The sequence below is a fragment of the Globicephala melas genome, chromosome 9 (assembly GCF_963455315.2).
Source record: "Globicephala melas chromosome 9, mGloMel1.2, whole genome shotgun sequence".
Classification (NCBI taxonomy): domain Eukaryota; kingdom Metazoa; phylum Chordata; class Mammalia; order Artiodactyla; family Delphinidae; genus Globicephala; species Globicephala melas.
The window spans coordinates 78,368,619-78,393,627 of NC_083322.1; the positions used below are offsets into that span (position 1 = coordinate 78,368,619).

Sequence of the window (25,009 nt, forward strand, 5' to 3'; positions counted from 1 at the left end):
ATGATACTGTCAGCATTTTGATTAATGTCTTTTGAATCAAGAGACCATTGTCTTATAGATAAATTCTAGAGCAATTGCTAGTCTAGACTCTGAAGTTGGATGGAGGTGCCTTCTGAATTAAATCCTTTCATATCCCACAGGCTGCGATCATGCACATCTGAGATGTGTTAGTTGAAATTCCACACAATCCTCAGTTGCCAAGTTTGCATGGACTGAACATGATACAAAAAGCAAAGAAGCTAAGAAAAATTAACATTAAAAACTGAATATTATACAAAGGTCCTACACACAGCAGTGAGACGAGAAGGGCCCCTAGCATTCTCCATTCACAGATTTAAACCTGAAGTTGAAATATTCTTAACTCCAAGAAGAAACTCTGAAGGTAGGGAAAAGAGTTTCAAGACTGAGCAACCAAAAGTGAAGTAAGTCAGACACAGACAGACAAATACTGTGTGATCTCGCTTATATGTGGATTGTAAAAAGCTGAAACAAAGTAGATTGGTGGTTGCTAGGGATTGGGGGTGGGGGAAGTGAGGAGAATTTGGTTAAAGGATACAAACTTCCAGTTACAAGATGAGTAAAGTTCCGCGGATCTAATGTGCAGCATGGTGTCTACAGTTAACAGTACTTTATCGTGTACTTGAAAGTTGCTGAGAGTGGATCTTAAATGTTCACACACACACACACACACACACACACAGAGTAATGTGAGGTGAGGGCTGTGTTAACTACCTTTATAAGTGATAATCATTTCACTATACATATGTGTGTCAAATCATCATGTTGCAAACCCTAAACTTACCCAATGTTATTTGTCAGTTATATCAAATAAAGCTGGAAAAGAAAGATTGAGTAACCAGTTAATTCAGAGGTATTGTGTGAACAGCTTTCTCTTGGGGACCCATAAATACAAGATGTGATTCTTTCCCTCAAGTATCCGGCAATTTAATTGAAGATGTACTTTTCTCACCATTTTACCAGTTCGGCATTCATTTCCTGAATATTTAGAGCATTCAGGTATTATGATAAATCATTGGTAAAAGAGGAATAAAAATAAGTGCCCTATAACCAGAGGAATGTCATCACGGGAGCAATATAGTAAAATTTTCATTAAAATATGGTAAGTGCTAAGATGGCAGGGTGCCCACTTCTCAGCATTTGCTTAGCCTTCATATAACTCCCATGAGAAGAATATAGGAATTTAATTTATTTAATTATGGTGATAAATATAGACAAATAACCTAATATAAAACTGGCCAAAGCATATAAATAGGAAATTATATCAGACTGGACTATAATGTGCAGCAAGCATATGAAAGGATGCTAAAGCTTACTAGTTGGAACCTGCCAACGATAGCAGTAATGAGATGCCATTTTTCTTCCATCAAGTTGGTGAAAATTAAAAAGAAGAAATCAAGTCAATGATTTCTAGGGTTCCAGGAAGTAGGCTTACTCATTACTGGAGAGAATCCAAATGGCCATGAATTCATGAAAACTGATCAAGAAATAGGTACTAAAATGAAAATGCATATATTTTAATAAAATAACAACTAACGAACAAGTAGGGCAAATCAACAAGGACAAAAGTGAAAACTCCTCCAAGAGTATCCCAATGTTCACTACTGGGGAAGAGTTAAGGAATGCGGTTTTAATCTGGACTATTGACTATTACACGTTAATTAACAGCACGGGTCAGATCTATGCATTTGACTGGAGGCCTATTCATGATGTATGTTTCATGAAAAACCGTTTTTGCTAAACAGTGTTTACGTTGTGATGCTTTTTGTAAAACAGATTACATAGAACTCTATCGATATGATATATGTATATACATATACATATGCATATGTATGTGTTCATCAGTGTGAAGAAAGCTGTGGAAGAGTCTGGTGCTGATCTTGGCAGCCCAGGGCATGAGGAAGGGAGTTAATCTAGGTGATTTAGGGGCTTCCCTGGGGCTTCCCTGGTGGCGCAGTGGTTGAGAGTCCGCCTGCCGATGCAGGGGGTGCGGGATCATGCCCCGGTCCGCGAGGATCCCACGTGCCGCGGAGCGGCTGGGCCCCTGGGCCATGGCCGCTGGGCCTGCGCGTCCGGTGCCTGTGCTCCCCAACGGGAGAGGCCCCAGCAGTGAGAGGCCCATGTACCGCAAAAAAAAAAAAAAAAATATATATATATATATATATATATATGTGATTTAATGTAAAATTTTCCCCTTACATAGCTTCTTATATATTCACTAGTTGAGGTGAACACATGTTGATTTTGTTTGAAAATACTTATAACAAAACATAGATATTCTGGAAAATAGTGAGATGAATGCACTTGAAATATTTTTTTGGATTATTAATTGTTTGTAATTTATAGACCTGTGGCTTTTCCCCATCCATTTGTACAGGTAATCAAGAGATTAATAATATTACTTCTAAAATTAAGATATTATAAGCCAAAATAAAATCGTTAGGGTTTTTTACACTAATTTGTGAATTATTTTTCTATCTTTCATCCCACCTACTAATAGGTAGGTTGGAGTAGGTAGCGTTGTACAGTAACACTTTATAAATGTGTTATTGTACATACACAAATAGTCCATACACGAAATGTAAGAAACACCATTGATTAATGTTCAGAAAGAAGCCCTGACATATCTACATAAATCAACATGCAATTGTGAGAAAGCAACTCCAGCTCCTTTTAGAAGATATTCTTTCATGAAACTGAAGTGCTCCTGACCTGGGTCTGAATAAGTAATTTTGTCAGTCCACTGCTCAAGGCACTGTGCATAAAACCGCAAGGATGATGCTTCACAGCAGTGATTGGCCCAGATGTTTGAATTTTGATTATGTTTGAGATGGAAACGTTCAAAAATATGTGCTTTAATTATAGACATGGAAATAATTATTTCTCTGCCTCATCCATCACCCTGCCAAAGCTGAGATTTTTTAACTACTGCTTTGTCCAATGCATTTGTAAACAGACATTCTGCAATTCTGCTAGAACTGCTTTCAAATTACTACTTGTATATAATTTGCTTCAAGAAATACGTAAATGAATACTCACATACATACATTAATATATTCACCGATTATTTCTCTACTATCTGGTCCACATGAAAAAACTTTCAGAGAGCCAGGGAAGATATTTTTCACAACAAAATAACCTACAAAACATACACTAATCTTTGACTTTTAAAATACATCCAAAGGTCTTTGTTATGGCTAATTCCAGTTTTCTAATAGAAAGAGATGCAACTTCATATCATTTATATACATTCTTTTTAAAAATTTTTATTTATTTATTTATTATTGAGGTATAGAGTCACATAAGTTTCAGGTGTATAACATAGTGATTCACGATTTTTAAAGGTTATACTCCAATTATACTTATTATAAAATATTGGCTATATTCCCAGTGCTGTACAATATATCTTTGTAGCTATTTTATACATAGTAGTTTGTAGTACCTCAATATTTTACCTCTATCTTGTGATTTTATACAATATTTATTCACACATTTTTGCAACTACCAAATTTTGTGGATCACAAAGTGACAAATTCTACCTTCTGTGATAAAGTTTGCTGAGAAGAAATAAGGAATATTTCTGATTTGTATGTTTAATGCTTCCTACACATTTTTATATGATATTGCCTTCAAGTAAGTAAACTCTTGAGCATCTCCTTCATTTTCAGAATAAAGGATCTCAAGTATTTTAAGTTTTATCTACTCAGGTAATTAAACGGGACCCAGGGTTTTCATCAAGAAAACCCTGCATATCGTAGTGATAGACTTTTTTTTTTTTAAGTCAGGCATCACTATGCTGCAATCTGAATAAATTATTTAAATACATTCATGAAATTAGCTATAATTTATAGCAGCAATTTCTATATCAAATCTTAGTTAAACCATATATCATACTAAGCACATATTCTACTTTCCCATTTTATCTTCCAAATAAGCACTGACAATTAGGCACCATTTGACATTTGTCATGCTTATCGTCACAGCTGCAGCGACACTAAAGGTGACTAAGAATGGCGAGAACAGCTTTTTGTAAAGAGTAGAAAATAAAGGAAAATAACGATTGCTTCTCCTTTGCTTTGAGTGGTTGGAGGCAGATAAGCGGATTTGTAGTGAGGTCGTCAGTCACAATGGGGTGGTAATTTGAAAATGGATTAGTTTAGAAGTAGCGATTTCTGCTCCATGGGCTTCAGTGCGAAAGTCTACCTGATTCTGTAAGAGACCTCATAAACTGGCAGAGATCAATGCCTACCTAATGTGCCATTATGCACTGGGCACACTTCAGTGATTACAGCACAGCTGTGGCTGGGTTTTGCTTGATAGTTCCTTAGCACTTGCACCACAGGTGCTCCACACAATTATTTTTCCCAAAGGAATAAACTCTTTAGGGAATTAAAGTGGAGGAGAGAGGCTTTTCTTCCTAAGAAGCTTTTCACTGTTAAACTGAAGAATGAACAGTGTCAGATGTCAGTAATGTCAGCCCATAACAAATAAAGACTAAACAACTTATGAGAAGGAAATCATCCTGTATTATATGTCTGGATGACACTTTCTTATGTTTAAGATTTTATTGCATAAGACTACCTGACTGTGTATCTTGAAAGAACATGACAATACAAATTCCAAGTTGGAAATGTTCACCGTTTTAAAGATTATAATTTCATATCAAAATGTAAGAGCATTAACAAGTATTTAAGTTGTTTAGCTTTTCTTACAGGCCATGCAAATTAGTTGGCAACAAAGAATGAAAAGGAGTTCGGTCAAATGAATTTACAACAAAATTTGAATATGAGATACCTTACCGATAATCCTTAGATTCTTATGCTCAATAGGTTTCTTCACTGTTGCTTGCAAATGTTATGTGTAGGAACAATGAATAAAATATTAAAGGAAGGTAAAATAATTTGAAATGTAAATCCATATAGTATAAATTAATAAATTCTGTTTTATATTTTAAACAAAGGAATATTAGTAATGTTAGTTATATGAAACTCTCCATTTTCTAGCTCTTTAAATTTGATATGATATGTAATGAGATGGTATGAACAACATTCCGGGGTAATGCATCACACAAAAAGAAATTTATTGAGAATAATTTGTGATTAATTCCTTGGCACTAGTTGGAATAATATCTGGTAAATGGTCTGAACCCTTTGAAGTCCTTTTTTCTTCCTTTATTTAAGATAGATAAGGTGTTTATAGTTAATAACCAAATTTATCAGGATCATCAGGTTTCATTCTGCTGCCTGACCTGTTCTAGGGTAAAGGAATACAATTACAGTGATTAGCAAACGATACTCTTTAAGATTTTAGGGGCATATAGAAGGTTTTCCTGTCCCAAATCATTCCTCAATCTGCTCATGCAAAATCCTTTCAAAAAGGAACATTCATCTAATCCACAGTTAAATATTAATCTCTAAATTAAATATTCCTAGTAGAGGTAACATACTAACTTGAAATAGTTTAGTACGTATAACAAGGATGGTGACAGTCCCATTTAATACTTCCAAAGAATTATGTTCAAATTCCAAATGGATAATTAATTTTTAAAAAGGACTTAATTCAGAAGAGAACTGTTGCCATATTTAGGGGACTCACCATGTCATATGGGAAAAAAAAACTAACTTGGAAAATTAGGGAAAAGAGGCAATTTGAAGGCTATCACATGAAAGGAAGATGAAGTTTCAGCTGTGTAAATCCACCAGGGAATACTTGGAATACTTCCTGCCTCCTTAGACGTAACAGATAAATAGGAAGAATAACATTTTAGCTTATAGAACAATCTAAAAAATATAATGAATGGAATGAGCTATGTTGAAATTATTACAAACAGTAATCCTTCTCCAAGGGTATTGAGCTCAGAGAAGAAATCTTTGGATTCTGAATTAGCCATGGATGCAGGCATATTCTTTAATATTTTGTGACACTATTGTTTTATTCATAAAATAAGTGGGTTAGTCCTATTTTTAAATAATAGAAATTGGGGTTTCCCTGGTGGCGCAGTGGTTGAGAGTCCGCCTGCCGATGCAGGGGACACGGGTTCGTGCCCCGGTCTGGGAAGATCCTACATGTCACGGAGCTATTGGGCCCATGAGCCATGGCCGCTGAGCCTGCGCGTCCGGAGCCTGCGCTCCGCAATGGGAGAGGCCACAACAAGTGAGAGGCCCGCGTACCAAAAAAAAAACAATTATCTCCTAGGTGCCTCTTATTGGGTGTATTAGATGGCCTAATTTGGGATTAACATATACACACTACTATTTATAAAATAGATAATCAACAAGGACCTACTGTATAGCCCAGGGAACTATATTTTATAATAACCTATAAAGAAAAAATTTGAAAAAAAAATTATCTCTAAATATATAGATAAATACTTTGTGTATTACATTTTTAAAATGATCAAGATGGAAGTAACCGTTGCCTGAAGTATAGAAAAATAAGACTCCACATTGCGTTTATGTGTGAAGGGGGTGATGATTCTCAAAGAGAAATACTGGAATACAGAAGGTAAATCTTTCTTTCCTTCCCATGTTTCTAAAGCCAGCATTGATCCTTGTTATAGGTTTTGTATAGTGTCATGAGTTTAATATAATTAATCTAGTTAAATACTCACTCTTAGTGTCCTATAATGACTTTCTATTTAAGGCAAACTGCAGAGGCACACTGAGCCTACAGATTTTATGGCAAGCCTGTTGCGAACAAAGAACATTTGAAGCGTTTGCTGTAGCTGGCTCATACAACGGCATCTGGACAGAATACCGCAGGTACTAGTTTTTCGAAACTTGCCTCCATTTAATATACATAATCATAAATCTGAAAAAAACGTTTCTGGCCTACTTTTCAAGGTAAAGAAATACATAGACAAGGATTAAAATAAACACATTGAAGAAATTGTTGCAAAAATTTAGTAAATAAGATGAAGATTTGCATTATTTGAGAAGTAAGAGCTTTGGTTAAAATGGTGACTGGAACTGACAGTTCCTCACAATTCATTCTTAGAAAAATAATCCAATTAGAAAAATTTCTTTTCTGAAATTATTGAAAAATGGAAAAGAAAACTTCACATTTGAATCAAATGGAATGTCACCTTAAAATAAAGCAAGATAATAATAATAATAACAGATACAGCAGGTTATGGGTTTTCAGAAACCAAACAGGCTGGGGAAAAGCAATGAAGAACAGAAAGGAATCAGGCCTGGTAGAAGAGGAACACTCTTCCAGTGATATTATTTGGCAGAATGAATTTGAAGATACATCTTCTGAGTGGAGTTTGGATTAAGAGAATGATAAAAAGAGAGATGATGATACATTGGAAAAGCAAAATAGATAATCCTTTTCAGCTTTAAAAATGCTATGATTCTAGGCTTTAGATGATTTGGCGAAAAATTAAGAGAACATGGCAAGTTTAGTTATTCATAACAAAGTAAGATAATGCGAACTTTATTGAGTTATTATATTCATTGAGGGATAAAAAGACCTTGACTCTGGTGTAGCTTAGATGGAGTAGAGCCTGGTATGTAGTCAGGGTCAGTCATTTTTTAATTGAATTATCGCACTAATTTCAGTAAATGCTGAGTTAAATGCTTAAGGAACTTCTTTGCTCTGTGTTTGTGTGTCTTAGAGAAAATACTTATATTTTCTAAAAATTGTGTAAGTATAGATACAATGTATAACTTATTTCTTTTAAATATTGAATATAATTATTGATGATATGAGTTGCATCAAATATTAAGAACCTTGGAAATACATCATTATTGCATTTTTAAGTGGTACACATGTAATTCCTTGCATTTAAAAAGTTGAAGCATATAAAACATAGGAGCCTAAAACAGCAGAGCACAGCATTAAAGAATCAGTCTTCAGTGCAGAGGGAGTGTAACAGTAGAGTTCAAAAGTTGCCTACCTTTGAGGGCTGGCTATTTCTTTGAATTCTATCTGCTATTTTGATAAACGTTTACTCAAATTCTCTAAGGCCTGTTTCTACAGAATGGGAAGAAACAATAGTTTCTGTATCACAGAGCTATTCTGAGGAAATGAGTTGAAGTAGTAACAGTTTTTTCAAGAAATGTTAGCTACCATTATCTAATAATATAAGAATCCTATCAAACTAAAGGTTGTAAATGGAGAGCTTTAAATACTGTTCTCTTTTTACTTTCCTAGAGAGTCATACTTGTTATTTATTCTTTAACCAGAGTCTATAACTTTCGATAAAAGTTTTCAGCCATCCTTGAGTAATTTTTTGTTTTAGAAAAGCGAGGTAATAAATGTACCAAACTGAAATTCTAAGCCCACTCCTTCCTTTAGCTGCTTTGCTTTCTATCTGTTCTACATTCCCTCACTGTCTGGCACTGAATTCAATGAGACTTCAAAATGTGAATGAGAGTTTGATTTGGATGAGTGTCAAACCAAAGCCACCACTACTACGTTGCGGTGCCTTGTATTTATTTCCTTTTTTTCCTGTTAAAGTAAAAAAATCCGCTGCTCTGCAGTGTTCTGGCTGAGATGGGGGAGGAGGTGAATTAAAATGTTTGAAACAAAATTTAACATGCCAAGACTTCATTGGAATTTCGATCATTATAGTTTATGCATATTTACTGAGGGCTATGCTTTGGCTAATGTAAACAGCTATTTTTTTTCTTTCCCAACAAGTTGCCTGTTACCAGAGAAAATATCTCTTTGTATGCAGCTTCTTTTGTGAGAACCATCTTGCTAGTTGAATGAAAAATGAACAAAATATTCAATGAGATTCTCAAAAGATAAATAATAATAATAAAGGTTTTTATGCTAGCGTTTATATTTGTTGGTTGGTTAAAATGTTTGACATCACCAGCCTTTACGTCTTAATATTTAGGTGAAAAGAAATATAACTTTACTATTAAATGATTTAGGTTTATTAATTCCTCTTGCCATAACCACATTTTTAAGGAATTCCATCGTGTTTGGATGTTCGTATGCATGCGTATGAACATACGTAATTTTTTCTTGTATACCTTTGTTATACCTGTATTGCGTTCATTTCCTGGAAGGGCTTTTAGTAGAGCATAAAGCCAAAATTCTTTGGATTTGCCTTTTGCTTCATGTCTTCCCTCAGGTTTTCAGGCACCTGCTACATTGTCTTCTGTATTTAGACAGTAAGGGAGGTAGACTCATTGCAGAGAGAAGTTTGATTTTCCTCTCTGAAACCACCTGGCAACTGCAGATAAACGGTATATGTAAAATGGGAGAAAATTTCTTAGGACCTCCACAATTACAACACAAGTAATAAAATAAAGTGAAGCTGTAGTTACATTGTCAAACATAAAAGAGTACAAGAGAAGAAATCATAGAATGTGCCCCACCAAGCACACATTGAGACCTGCTGTTTTCCCTGTGGGTGTCCACATGACTTTGATTTTCATCTAATGACAAGAAAACACAAACATTGGCAAAAGCTTTACTCAAGTTTTGGTGACCCCACTGTGTTAAATAGGACTTGAATTTGAGTGCCTAAAGAAAACTTCTGTATGATATGTTTGTTTGGCTTTTATTCCCAGAAACTTAACAGTCCCATCAATCAAAAGAGAAACATCATCTAGAAAATGGGAAAAAGTGTTTTGATAGGGAGATTAAAAAATAAGCATATTCTCCTTCCTCATGACCTTTGTTATTAATAACTTTGAAAAAGTCATTCCATTCATAGGACACAGTGATTAAAGGTGATCCAAACTTCTGTTTGAATTGTTCAATACTCTTTACAGCATAGGATGCTCAAGTTGAAGGTCAAGAGTCATTTTAGTTTTTGATGAATGAGAGGAAATGAAGATTTTTACATCCTAAGGTTGACCATCTACCTAGCCTTGTCTGCTCTCACTCTGAAATTTTGTAGGTAAAGTCTAACGATCTTAGGTGGTGATATTGTCAACTAGGATAGATTTAGGGCTGCATCTGGTCTTCTGTGTTTCAGTATCTCAGAATCTAATTTTCAGATAATTCCTGAGTCATAATTCTTGAAAGAAAGGAGAATGCAATACTTAGAGAAGGGTAAGAGAAGCTAGTCTTCGGAAATCAGGAGAACCAGGTTAAATATTTCCTTAATAGATAGCCCCTTTGCTCTTCCTACTAATCAGTGTCAGCCAGCTCTTGAAGTAAACACCTGCTCAGTGACAGGTACACGTGGCGTTTACTTTAGAAGATAATGTAGGTACTCAATTTCTCTTAAATTTAGACTTTATTATAAATCAGTAATCTGCTTTCCTTGTATAATGCAACTATCTGGATTTAAAAAAAAGAAAATAATGCTCATTTTTGGAAGTGATATTAATCATAACACTCTTATTTAAATATTTTCTATACACTGTAGCAAAATTTCCTCTCCCAATCTAGAATAGTGATAGTTTTTTACCATGTCCAGTCAGTTGCCAAATTTCCTATAGTCTTCTCTAAAATATTATATTCTTCTATAATTTTATTATTTTATTTTCACTGATATTACTTTTCTTTAGGCCCTTTTAACCTTTCACTTAGTAAATTACAGCACAAGGAAGGAATTACAGACTATTTTGAGTATTTTCTGGAATTTTAAGCCTGGAAAGATGACATTAAAAGTAGTAGTTAAAATTTTAAATATTGAAGAGAAAGATGAGCTTAGTTTTGACCAGATTCAGCTTGATACATTCGTTCAGAATTACCAGCACACAGTTTAATGCATGCACGTGTCTGTATTTGAATGTATCATGGAAAAGGTCAGCATGTATGTTTTGCTATACTGATTCTAGATTGGTATAATCTTGGGTGTTCTGAGAACAAAGATTTAAGGTTTGAAAGATTAAGCAGGTTTGCAAGGCAAGCTACCCATTATAACGCATGAAACTTACACACATACACAATTTTTGAAGATTAACAATCCATGTTGAACTATTAAATACCTTACATAATTTTACTATTTTATTTATATAATTATTTCTAAAATTTATTTCATTATGATAGTTTTTTTTAAAAATTTTTAAAAGAGAAAGTGAGAGAGCACAGCTGTTACTATATAGAAATGCAAACATTTTTCCCCTTGGAAAACACTGATTTAAGTTATCTGATGAGTAGAGAAGTCTACAAAAAAGGATGAAAGAAGAGGTTTCTAAACTTTAAGGACAGAGAGATGACAGAAGATGTTTTAAGATAAGAAAGACTTAATTGTGTTTATTAATAGATAATGGGGGATAGTCAATAGTGGTAGCATGAAATTTCAAGAAATTATAAGGATGATAAAAAAGATCATGAAGGCATTAAAAATAGATAATATAAATTTAATCACTAACATAAAAATTCATTTAGGGCTTCCCTGGTGGCACAGTGGTTGAGCGTCCGCCTGCCGATGCAGGGGACACGGGTTCGTGCCCCGTTCCAGGAAGATCCCACATGCCACGGAGCGGCTGGACCCGTGAGCCACGGCCGCTGAGCCTGCGCGTCTGGAGCCTGTGCTCCACAATGGGAGAGGCCACAACAGTGAGAGGCCCGCATACCACACACAAAAAAAATTCATTTAAAAAGCTTTTAGCTGGCAGCATTCTGGAGTTTTGAGAAATGAAGTGGCAAATTTAAGGAGAATAGAAGTATTTTGTAATAGCCACAAAAGGAAATGCAAAAAAAAAACCCACTAGGAAATTGAGGATAAATAAAAGTATTGTAAGTCAGCTTTGAGAGTCCAGCAGTGGTGGAAAAATGTGAATTTACTGTGAAGTTGGTTGAAAGTGGTAGATTTATTCCAGTTAAGGATGATGAGCTGATACAGTTATGGACAGGGGTTTCTGGCAAAGCAAGTTTCATGCCATCAAGGGCTCAGATGATTTTGAATGTGAAAGAGATCATTTAAAATGGACGATAAAGAAATCCCACTTCCACATAGCTTCCGGATGGCAGCCAAATGGCTACCTTCTCTCTTTCCTTAAATATCCATGAAGATATGAAAGATAAAGAAAATGTCTCAACACTATCAAAAATCATTGTAATAATAACAGTGAACACTTATTGAATTCTTACTATGTCAACCCAGTATAGTCATATGTATTGACTCAGTTTATCTTTGCTAATATTTTATTATTTTCCATAAATTATTCCCATTTTTCAGCTGAAGAAATTGAGGTGGGGAAGTTAAGTAAAATACTCAAGTTTGCATAGCTAGTGAACAAGTGTTGGATTTGAACCTAGTGAATGTGGCTACGAAGTCTGTTCTTTTAAACACCACATTATATTGTTTAACATCAAAACCTATGAGAAATGATAATAATTTCAAGTTGCAACAAGGTGAGAATACAATTGGAATGAGAGAAACCCAGGCTTCTGTTGATGACCTAAACTGTTTTCCCCTTTGTTTCCTGGAGAGAGGAGTAGGTGATCCCTTTCTAATCCTATCCAAGTACAGCTCATGTGTGATGCTCACTTAATTATCAACACACTAACACCATATCTAACTTCCACACAGCTGCCAGGTGACTCCCTGGGACTTAGCAACGGATCACGCTCAGCAGTTTCCCCAGGCTGCCCATTCTTTTCTTCAAGTGGTCTTCCTAGGGCTGCTGGCCTTTCCTTTTAGCACCACAGACTTCTTCTATGATTGATTGTTATGCTAATCTCACCCTGCTTGGTCCAGCTCTTACAGTAGTAGAGAAGTAAGGAGGCAAAGAGAATATAATCCTTACATCAGAATTGAGTTTTCCAAGTAATAAATCTTTGATCAACAATTAGACAAAATGCTAGTGGCTTGAAAAATGCTTTTGAAAAACTTAAGAGCAATCACTGGCAAATTTTAAACATGACATGCATCCTCTTACATAGCAGTAAATTTAAAATCAAATTGAACACAGTCCATATAACAAAAATATAGATGTCAAGGACACGTGAAATTAAAGAAAAAGACAAAGAAGAAGTATGTCTGTTATAGTAGTAAATTGGGAAAATTCCATCTTAAAAGATACATTCTCTCACTTAAAGGGAAAAAACAAGTTTCAGTGATATACCATTTGAAAGATGAAATGCCTAAAATTTGGTATCATGAAGATTTTTAAAATTTTAACAGAAAAATGAAAATCCAAACAATGGGTGAAACTCGATCAAGTCATTAAAATTAGAAGAAAAGTGACAATGCAATTTTAATATTTCTATATAGGCATTTCAACAAAAAAAAAGATTAAATGGGACAAAGAGTTACACTGATTGGAAAACACATAATTCATAATATGGACATAATGTAACTTTAACTCTGCCACACATTTCAGTGGTGTAGTGACCTTTCACATTAAGCTTCCTACCACCAAGGAGCTCATATTTTGAGCTCAAGGGGCCATGTGATTCATGCCAGGTATATACAGAATGCTGTGGAGATATATACTGAATAATATCTAAATAGACTGGGAGATCAGACAATACTGAGGTGATTTTTATTAGGAATAAGTTACATAAACATGACAGTACTTGTCCAGAGACAGAAGAGAAATGTTGTAAAACCACAAAGACCATGCATATGGCAGGCCAGTATCCCACATTTCCCGTGCACACTGGCTTCAAATTATGATGCGTTTGACTAACTGCAAAAAAGTTTTCATTTATCTTCTATTGTTTCATATAAAAATATTTGTTCTGCTTTGTTTGCTTTCATCCTTTTTATTAAACACAATTTTATTTGGAAAAACTTCAAGGTTACCAAAAAATGTCAAGAATGGTACAACGAACTCCCATGTATCCTTTACCACCGTTTCGTTTTGACAACTGCCCAGGCAGTTATCACAACTGAATACAATCCAGCCTGGTGCCTTGCACTCAGTGGTCACATCATTCTCGTCTCCTTCAAAAAGAGCAGCTCTTCAGTCTTTCCTTGACTTTAACAACCTTGACATGGTTGAGGATTACAAGGCATTCATTTTGTAGAATGTCCCTCAGTGCAGTATTGTCCAATGTTTCCTCAGGGTCATACCTAGGAATATACCTATAAGGTTATGCATTTTTGGCAGGAAAGCACAGGAGTCATTCTGTGTCCTCACGGTGTCCTGTCAATTTGCCTATGATATTTGTGTCTCATTACGGTCATATTGCCTTTGATAATTTGATTAAGGTGGTCACTGCCACGTTTTTCCACTAGAAAGTTACATTTCTTTTTTCTCTTTGTAATTATTAAGTATTTTGCAGGGAGCTATTTTGAGATTAAATAAATATCCTGTTTCTTTTTCCACTTCATTCATTCATTTTATTTTATTTTTTTAATCTTTTATTTTTTAAATTTAAGTATGGTTGATTTATAATGTTGTGTCATTCATTAATTTTAGAAACTTGATATTTCTTACCTGTATTATTACTTTGATGATTATTGATGATTATTTTCTAATTTCATTTATCGCAATGCATTTATTATTTGATACTGTAAGGGAGAGATTTTTCTTCTCATAATTCATTTATTTATTTGTTTATATCAGTGCGAACTAAAGAATTCCAATTTTATTCAGTGTATTATCACCATTACTATAATTGTTCATAGTTGATCAGCAAGAGTCCTTTAAGCTAGATCCTCTATCATTTTGACATGTCTAAATCATTCTTTGAGTACTTCCATACTATCTGGTGCACACAGTGTTCTAGAATCATCTTGGAGTTGTTGCAGCACAGAAATTAGCCGTTTCTTCAGGGAGCCCTGGTTCCTTTCATAGGAAAATACCATGTATAAACCAAGATCTGAGTGGTACATGTGCTTTTTATTATTGGGATTTTGCTACTCATAGACCCTCTCAGTGGACAGAGGTAGGAAATATATGTGTTTACACTTACACACATGAACATACAGAACTTTTCATCTATATCTGTAACTATACTTATATTTATATATTAAACTATGACTTCATGCTAATAAATCCAATTTTTTAAGACTTTAATTTTTTAGAGAAGTTTAGATTTAAAGCAAAATTGATGGTAAGGTACGGAGATTTCCCATGTACCCCCTACCCTCACATATGCATAGCCTCTCCCATTATCAACATTCCCCCACCAGAGTGGGCCATTTGTTACAATTGATGAACCTGTATTGAACATCATAATCACCCAAAGTCCATGGTTTACTGACATGGATCCTGACTTTAGTGTTTTATCTAAAAAGTCGTAGACATAATCAGGGTCATCTAAGTTTTCTCCTATGTTATTTTTTAGGAGTTTCATACTTTGAATTTTACATTTAAGTTTGTAATCCATTTTGAGTTAATTTTTGTGAAGAGTACAAGATCTGTGTCTAGATTCATTTTTTGCATGTGGATGTTCAGTTCAGTTGTTCTAGCACCATTTGTTTAAAAGACTATCTTTTCTCCATTGTAATGCCTTTCCCCCTTTATCAAAGATCAGTTGAGTATATCTATGAGGTGGGGTTCTATTTCTGGGCTTCCTCTTTCTTCTGTTCCATTGATCTATTTGTCTGTTTTTTTCACCAATAACACACTGTTCTGATTACTGTAGCTTTAAGACTCTAGTCTTGCAGTCAGGTGGTGTCAGATCTCCAACTTTGTTATTATCCTTTAATATTGTATTGGATATTGTGGATCTCTGTGTAAACTATTGAATCAGTTTGTCACTATCAATATGATAACTTGCTGGGATTTTGATTGGGATTGCATTGAATCAATAGATAACTGATATCTTGACAATATTGAGCCTACCTATCCATAAACATGGAATATTTCTCCATTTAGTTGTTTGATTTTGTTCATCAGACTTTTGTAGGTTTCCTCATATACCTCTTATACATATTTTGTTACTTATATATAAGTATTTTATTTTTGGGGTGCTAATGTGAATGGCATTGTGTTTAATTCCAAATTCCACTTGTTCATTGCTATAAAAGAAAGCAGTTGACTTTTAAAAGAAAGCAGTTGTATTTTAACCTTATATCCTGCAACCTTACTATAATAACTTATTAGTTCCAGGAGGGTTTTTTTTTTTCTGTTTTCTCTTTTGAATTTGTTACATAGACAAGGCTTTGAGTTTTTCACTATTAAGCATGATGTTAGCTATAGGGTTTTTTTAAGATATTCTTTACCAAGTTGAGGAAGGTCTTCTCTATCGCTAATTTACTGAGTGTTTTTTATCATGAATGAATGTTGGATTTTGTCAGATGCTTTTCTGCATATATTGATTTGATCGTGTTATTTTTTTCTTCTTTAGCTTGTTGATATGATTGATTACATTACTTGATTTCCAACTGTTGATGCAGCCTTGCATACCTGGGATAAATCTCACTTGACTGTGGTGTGTAATTCATTTTATACATTATAGGATTTGATTTTCTAATACTTTGTTAAAGAATTTTACATCTACGTTTATGAGAGATATTGATCTGTAGTTTTTATTTCTTGTAATGTCTTTGGTTGTGTTATTAGGGAAATGCTGACCTCGTAGAATGACTTAGGAAATATTCCCCCTGCTTCTGTCCTTTGAAAGGGATTACAGAGAATTGGTATAATTCTCTTTCAACTGTTTGGTAGAATTCATAAGTGAATCCATCTGGGTTTTGTGCTTTCTGTTTTGGAAGATTATTAATTATTGATTAAAATTCTTTAATACAGGCCTATTCATATTGTCTATTTCTTCTCATGTGAGCTTTGGTAAATTGTGTCTTTGAAGGAATTGGTTCATCTCATCTAGATTACAGAATTTGTGGGCACAGACTTTTCCATAGTATTCTTTTATTATCCTTTTAACGTCCATTGGATCTATAAAATAGATTCAACTTTAACCTAATCATTAGTCATGCCTGTGCAATGACTTTTAGACTGAAACCAGATTGAGGGAAGAAAAAAAAGAAAGGCAAGTATTAAAGAGCCTTTGTTTTTGCTGATATTGTTTGTTAAGGCTTCCTTGTCATCTCCTAATATTCAGTGACTTTGAGACGATGGAAGGATGTCGTTTCGTCTCGTCCCCTCATTTTATGCCTAAAATGATTGAGAGGGAAATGGGACTTGCAAAGCAGCACATTTAGGTAAAGTCATACATTTTACTCAGAACATGTAAGTTGTCTAATGCTTTATCCACCAAACATTATGTTACATTTACTTACTAAAAAGAAAATAAGATGACTAAGACTTAGCTAGTTAGATTTCATATTTATTGAGGGACTGCTATAAACTGGGCACTCTTTCATAAATTGAATCTTTCAATCTTTTCAACAAAAACATGCAATAGTAATTAAAAATCCACTTTACTAATGAGGATACGCTTATTCAGAAAGAATTAATGAATTGCTTAAAGTCAAATAAGATCATCAAATATGGCTCAAATTTTGCTGAATTGATTCTAAATCTGCTGAGCTTGATAGTACATTACTGCCTAAGACATCTGTAATAACAGAAAGAGGGCTGGAGTGAACCATGCCAAATGGCAATCAAATTAAAGTAATCAATGATTTTTAAAATTAAATTAGATAGTGGAAGTGATTGATGTTTAATTTATTTTTACCATCTTATTTGTGAAATAAAGAGTTCACTCAAAAATTACTTTAGTAAGCACCTACTATGTGCTGGAAATTGTACTTTTAATGGACAATTAAATGGTGATTAAATCATACCATCAAAGACTCAATAATATATATATGTGGGAAAACATACAGTTAATAAAATATATATTAAGCATAATATAAGGAAATGCTTTTTGTGAAATACATACAAAGCACCATAGAAGTATAGATTAAGGAGCCAGCAGGTACCTTCAAAAAAGAGAGGGATGTAAGGAATAAAAGCAATTTTTCTTTTTATGAAAAGAGAAGCATTAATCAGAGATAGTGTGTTTAATGAAGCTGGGCCACATCTATCTTTTTTACACCCCTATTACCTACTAGTGTTACCTGCTTTGGTGTAGACACTCAATAAATATTTATTTAATAAACAAATAAATGAAAGAAGAAATGTTGAGTGAATATCCAGTAGCATCATATAGCTGAAACTTAGATTATGGGATGGGGAATGGCAGGAGGCAAATTTGGAAATGTTAATCGAGGCACACAGTGAATGTTTTCACTACCACTTTACGTAATCAGGACATTGTTCTGTAATCTTGAACAGCAGCAACCAAAGTATATATAATGTGAGCCACACAAATAATTTAAAATTTTCTAGTAATCACATTAAAAATTAGTAATGTAGGGCTTCCCTGGTGGCGCAGTGGTTGGGAGTCCGCCTGCTGATGCAGGGGACACGGGTTCGTGCCCTGGTCCGGGAGGATCCCACGTGCCGCGGAGCGGCTAGGCCCGTGAGCCATGGCCGCTGAGCCTGCGTGTCCGGAGCCTGTGCTCCGCAACGGGAGGGGCCACAACAGTGGGAGGGGCCACAACAGTGAGAGGCCAGCGTACCACAATAAAAAAAAAAAAAAGAAAAAATGTAATGTATCCCTACTCTACATTAAATGAAATTTATATATTATAAGGATCAAAATTATTTTGACATATCATCAGTTTTAAAATTATTAATAAAATATTTGACATTATTTTTTCGTACTCCTTTGAAATCTGGTGTGTATTCTACATTGACAGTGTCTCAGCTTAGATTAACCGCACATTAACTGCTCAATAGCCATATGTGGCAGTGGTTAGTGTACTAAGCAGAACAGGTCTAGGGTTCTGGTTACTTAAAGTGTGGTCCTTAGACAAGCAACACTTAAAAAGCTGGTAGAAATGCAGAATCCTGGGCTGCACTGGAGACCAACTAAATTAGAATCTGCATTTTTCTTAAGAACTTCAGGTAGTTTTATGTACATGACAGTTGGGGAAACGCTGGTCTAGATAACCAGCTCTAACGTTAGGTGTGTACATCCCAAGGAGTGCAGAAGATACATGCTACTGGAGTGCAGAAAGATTAGATCTATCATTTACATTACATTACATTTTAAAAGTCCAAAGTAAATTAAGCTTCACATATATTTAATATTGTATCCACACTAGTGCCTTTACTTTGTCCAAATGTCAGATTATCTCATGTCATTAATGTCTGGTAACCTGAGGTAAGAGTTGAAGTTCTGCAAAGGGAACAAGTACTGTGCCTGTTATCTTTGCCTGTTAAATGGATTTACGAGTTTTATTGTCTCTTATGTTTCCTGGTATTAATTAAATGACAAAATGAAGACTGTAAAATATTTTTGCAAATGCATTTTTTCAAATAAAAGAAAACAAAACAGAAAAGTGCCAGAGCTAACCATTCTAATTCTCACAGAAAAATCTTCTTTAGTCTCAAATATAAATAGAAAAAAAATAATGATGATATAATCAGACTTAATAAGCAGTGAGGTGAAACCTCTAAAGTTATCAAAATATCTCCTTGAAATATAGATTAACACCCCTAAGGTTAATGGTGAATTTAGCCCCCAGAGTATATTGTACTTTGAGATATTACCTGATGATAGTAAAAAGCCATTATAATTAGTAAGACATTTGAAATATTTTTAATTTAATCTTTGTTAGGTGTTTTCTACAGGCAGCTTTGCCTAGGAGAGTTCCAATTCACAACACTTGTCTCAATATAATTATAAATAGCACCAACTTTTGCTCTCAGAAGAGTCTCTGTTTGGAAAAGAAGTCATTAGGTCACCCTGTTTATCACGTGCACTCAAAATTTGTCTTTTGAGTGTCTTCTAATGTATGTAATGTGTAAGTACAGCAAACAGTACATGTAGCTAATTTTAAGATGAATGATCATATATACTGGTAGAAATCTATTGATTTATCTATTTATTTTTGTTACGTTGGAGACCACACTGTGAAGACCTGACTTGCGAGAAGCTGGAATGTTTCCCAGGTTCACTCTTAGCCCCATGCTTAATTGTTCTCGGCAGCCTCTTTCAGGCCAGGAATATGTGTTCCCTCTCAGACTGATGCAAAGTGACAGTCTAAGCAGAACTGTGTATTTTTTTTCTCCTCTCTTTCTTCTTTCTCGTCCCTAATTGTGGGAAGAGGGAGAAATAATTGTCAGGAATTTCAAAGGTCTTTCCTGCATAGCGGGTTGTTTACTGACCCAAGGAAAGGCAGAATCAACAGGAGGCAGCAACTTAACCAAGTTGAGTGAGAGTGGCCTGTGAGCTTTGAAGGCAAATTTGCAAACTGCAAAGTGGCTCATCCACTCATGGTTCACCTGGGATAAGTTAAAGATACCTGTAAATGGAAAATTTTATATTTGAGCAGATAAAGTAAAAGATAAAATTTAGATGGTTAAAAATGGACAGTACCCTAAATAAATGGATGCTTATATGATCTCTGAAAATCTTTTGGCCCTCTACGAGTCTTTATTAAGAAAATAAGACATAGATGCAGTCTTCCATTCCATGTCGATATATTATTGTTTTTTTAGTTTAAGCTGAAGGGAATAGGATGATTCTAGAGAATGAGATGGTATTTGAGTGCCCGTATAATGAAACCGGCAAGGCATGTGGTGAGGGGTCAACTGAACCAGCAATTAAATGGATTAAATGCCCCTGAAATGTGGAAATCAAAGAGACATAAAGTTACTTGTTAAATATGACTTTTCATTATGGAGGAAGAAATAGGAGCAGAACACAAAGCCTGCCAAAACCTAGCAGACGTTTGGCAGGGAATGCCATCAAACATTTAAATTACAGGTGTGTGTATTCTACTTAGAGAATGTCCAGGCATAAGCAATTGCTTTCTCAGCGTCCCCAGCACTACAAGAGACTTTGGTATTTTTCACACAATGAAGGTTTAGATGGGGGCAACTTTTCTCAAGTGTGTTCCTTGGAACACTAGTTTTTCCAATATGCCTTGGGAAAAAGGTACAGCATTCAGCTAAATATAGGAAAACATTCACATTCTATTACTGTCCTAAAATTCACATTGCACATTCACATACTTAATGGTCTTAGAGTTAATAGTCTTAATGGTCTTGCAGGAGCTAAGTTACTTGTTCAGCTTTGTTCATTCCACCATTACCTAAGCATCTTAAATTTTAGGAACTTTACTGTGAGTGGCATCTATTAATATTCTAGAAACTAGTGTCCTACAGAAAACATTTTGGGAATTGCTGGGCTGGACGAATGTGGCTGATGTACTACTATTACTAGCATGCTGTTGGCCTTGATATGGAAACCTAAGTTTCAAAACAATCAAAGATAGTATTGGAACAGCATTTCAAAATATTTTAGTTGAATTTAGATTTCCATTGCTCAGTTATTTGAGCCTTCCTCTGTGTCTGAAATAGCAGTGTTATTTTCACTCCTACATCAACGCATTAGCGAAAGACCTGGTTAACAAGAAACCTGACAAATAATATTGAACTATTCTCAGATGTGAAACTTGTGATTCTATAAATGCCAGGGTATAATAAAAAATATGTATTAATATGTATGTATGTGTGTACTTAATTATTTATTTTAATCAAACTACATATTTCTGAAATGAGGTAGATATATCCTCACTGGTACAATGTAGAAAATCATCATTGTTACTGTTTGGATGATATAATATACTATTGGAAAATAATTGCATTTAAGTTTCAGCTAATGTTATATATTTCTTAAGGTGAAAAAAAAAAGCTGATCTGTAAAAATAGAAAATTCCCTAAAGAATTTCTTGTTGGTGTTTAGGGACCAAATAGTATAGGTTTTCCAGATGCTCAGAGATAATGGTGTAACCTGACCAGCCTGTACAATGGTTAACTTGGTGGAAGTGTGGGAAAATATCTTTCAGCACTGGACTTTGTAATCTAGTCTCATTTACAATCAATATAAGTGATTCAGCTTGAGAAATAAAGTAAAGCCGATAGTATCGGTGAAAGAAAACGATATTTTAAACTGTCCCAAGATGCCATTACCAATACAATCTTATTTTGTTGCCTAGTTCTTCAGGACCAAGTTCTTTTAGCCAAAATTATTTAATATATTTAAACTGAAAAACAAATATTTTTACTTAATTACTGCTATTTTTCAGCTGAATCTGGTATTAATTACTGCTAATAATGAATATAAATGAGCCATTATCTAATAATATACAATTTAAAATAATTGGATTAACAAACTAGTAGAGAGGCAAGCATCTAGAAGTATTATGTCCTTAACTGTCATCAAAAAAATTTCAAATTTTGTAAAATCTGCAACAGGTGCATATGAAATTACTTTACATCTTCCTTTCTTTTCACAGGTTGTATATTATCTTTGATTTTAAGTCTTGTTCTGTAATGAATTGTAATGGCCCTATTGATATAGACTATGATATCACTTTTACCAAGCTAATAGAAGGTTTCATTTTAGTTTTTTTGTTCATTCATTCCATCAAGTATCCAAACGTGCCAGCCAAGGTGCTAGACACTCTGGGTGTTATCTATCAGCAAGACAGACATGGTACCTGTCTTAAAGAAGCTTGTAAGCTGGTGAGAAAGGCAATGACAAGTAAACAGACTAAGTAATTGCATTTAGTAATTGAAAGGAGTGCAGTGAGGTATGACATGTTATTATCTCATCAAAGACAAAGTTGAATTATGAGGAGCATGTTACTATAATCATAATGTTCACATTTTTGGTAGCATGTGTTTCTGAATTTCCGAGGATGATTTTCTGACTGGGTTCCAGTGGGACGTGACCTTTGAAGACTGTTGACAGATTTGTGCCCACTCCACCAGACCCTCCTATATCTTTCATGGTTAAGGTTAAAGGTGCATGTCCTAGTTGTAAAAGTAAGGACAGTCAATGGCTTGTAAGTTTGCTTGTGATTATGTTTTTTAGTATCCACTCAAGTATCACAGTTACATGGACCTATGACACAAGGAGTTTATAATAATACTCAGAACCAGATGAAATGTTTCTGTAAGGCTGATCATCTGATTTTTCCTTTATTCACATTTGTGTTTCTGTTCACGATTTAGTGAATATGATTGTCCAGAAGTTGTAATTCTGACTCGAGAGGCAGTTCTGACTAGAGTTGAAAACTGATGAACCACTTTTGTCTTGTGGGTCCATTATCTTAGCATTTTAATTTTTTTTTACATTTAATTAATTTATTTATTTTTGGCTGTGTTGTGTTTTTGTTGCTGCGTGTGGACTTTGTCTAGTTGTGGTGAGCGAGGGCTACTCTTCATTGCGGTACATGGGCTTCTCGTTGCGGTGGCTTCTCTTGTTGCAGAGCACGGGCTCTAGGCACACGGGCTTCGGTAGTTGTGCCTCGCGAGCTCTAGAGTGCAGGCTCAGTAGTTGTGACTCACGGGCTTAGTTGCTCCGCGGAATGTGGGATCTCCCTGGACCAGGGTTCGAACCTGTATTGCAGGTGGATTCTTAACCACTACACCACCAGGGAAGTCCCATTACCTTAGCATTTTAAATGGGTGTGTATTTGGGTCTTTGAAATTAGTATACTTCATAGGAGGTAAATAAAAACTAAAGAGAGAGAAAGAGGAGAAAGGAAATCAGATGAGATTAGGAAGAAAGGTGATATTGTCCACAATATATATTTCTGACAAAAGTTAATGATCCTTAAATTTGTCCAGTAGGAAATTGCTTCAGAGATATGAATGAAATCAGTTCCTACTAATGAAAAATCCCAACATAGTCACCAGGTAAACTAGGCAGCCCCAGGGATTAAGAGAAATAATCTACCTGAAATGTTCCATTTTCTAGAGATTACCCTGTTGATAGGACTCATGAAACACAATTTCTGTCTACAAATTGTGCTTCTATTTATTTTTTTAAAGTTTTCTGTTAGAGACTATTTTAAAATTTAATATTTGCAACTATTTATTATTCCTCTAAGAAATAACACAATCCTAATGTATCCCTGAGAGTTACCAAACAAGAAAGCAAGCTAAATCAGTAAAAGATGCATGTATATAAGAATAGAAAAAAGAAAGCCTATGACCCAAGGCCAATAAACAGCAAACTAGGTCCTAAAGAACAGTCAGAGCTATTCAAACTTGCTGGGAGTAACCAGGGGGAGGGGATTTATTTCTCAGTTTTGTCATCTTCCCTTGGCCGCCCCCTTCACTTGTATCCTCCCTCGCAACAGGTCAAATAAAAGTCTGATATGGGGTATATGCCACAGAGATTCTGCAAGGCACACAGGTGTTGGCATTTGGCACAAAGATGTTTCGATTTTTATTTTCCATCATGCTAAGAGCAAATGTTTAAAAGAAAATAATCTACAAAAGTTTCTATACCTGGTTCACAGAATTAAGCCCACCCAGGCTGACAAGTAAAACAAGACTTAGTACCACCTTGACTCTCATGGCCAGTCAGACAAGCAGGTAAATTATTTGAGAAAGAGTTCCAAGCTTAATCCTTTGAAAATTGATCTCACCTCAGGGGGATACCACATCATACTCTCCATCTAAATGTTCCCGCTTTAAACCACACTTGCTCAACAAGTTTTGTAGGGGAGAAAAATTGTTTTTGTTTTGAAACAATATGAATTCATTATAAAGAAAATGCTTTATTCTTATTTTCAGAAGGTAAATTATGCCTTTTTTAAAAGTCAGTTTTTATTATAAAATGATTACTATAATGTGTTTATATACTCATAAAGAAAAGCATGCATATTTCCGAAGGCACCACAGTAAATATTTTAGCCAAAAGTAGTTTCTGCCATGGAGTTAAATAGCAAAGACCAAGTGCTTTTTAAGAAAGTAAAATGCTGCATGAATAGTTGTTTGTGCAAACTTCAATTAATAATAATATTAATAAAATGCTTATCTCCTTAACATTATTTTAGACTAACATAGAACGTGTTCCAGAAGCAAAATGCTTGACTTGTGAGATAGGTGACCCCGATTTTAATCTGTGCTCTGCCATCAATTAGCTGTTTTATTTTATGTAATTCCCTTAACCTCTCTTGGTTAAATTCAATTATCCTTAAAATTGGAGAAATTGACTATATTATCTCCTAAGTCCCTGGAAGCTCTAAAATCTCTATGATGCTGAAAGGCCAATATCATAAAATTTCCACCTCCATCAGTTTACATGCCTCTCTCTGGCCCAGTTTTGATCAGGGTTATATGAACTAATGACATGAGTA

At 34.7% G+C, this 25,009-nt stretch overlaps 1 protein-coding gene across 2 annotated transcripts in view; it reads left to right on the forward strand.

The window, feature by feature from the left end:
* SEMA3A (semaphorin 3A) overlaps positions 1-25,009 on the forward strand; it is a 647,654-nt gene that overhangs the window by 318,621 nt on the left and 304,024 nt on the right. The window contains exon 3 of one of the 2 annotated variants that reach the window (XM_060304734.1): positions 6,661-6,779. The exons of the other annotated variant lie outside the window; for it this stretch is intronic. The gene's annotated coding sequence lies outside the window, so the exon portion shown is untranslated. The remainder of the gene's footprint in view (positions 1-6,660; positions 6,780-25,009) is intronic. 2 annotated transcript variants of the gene reach the window in all.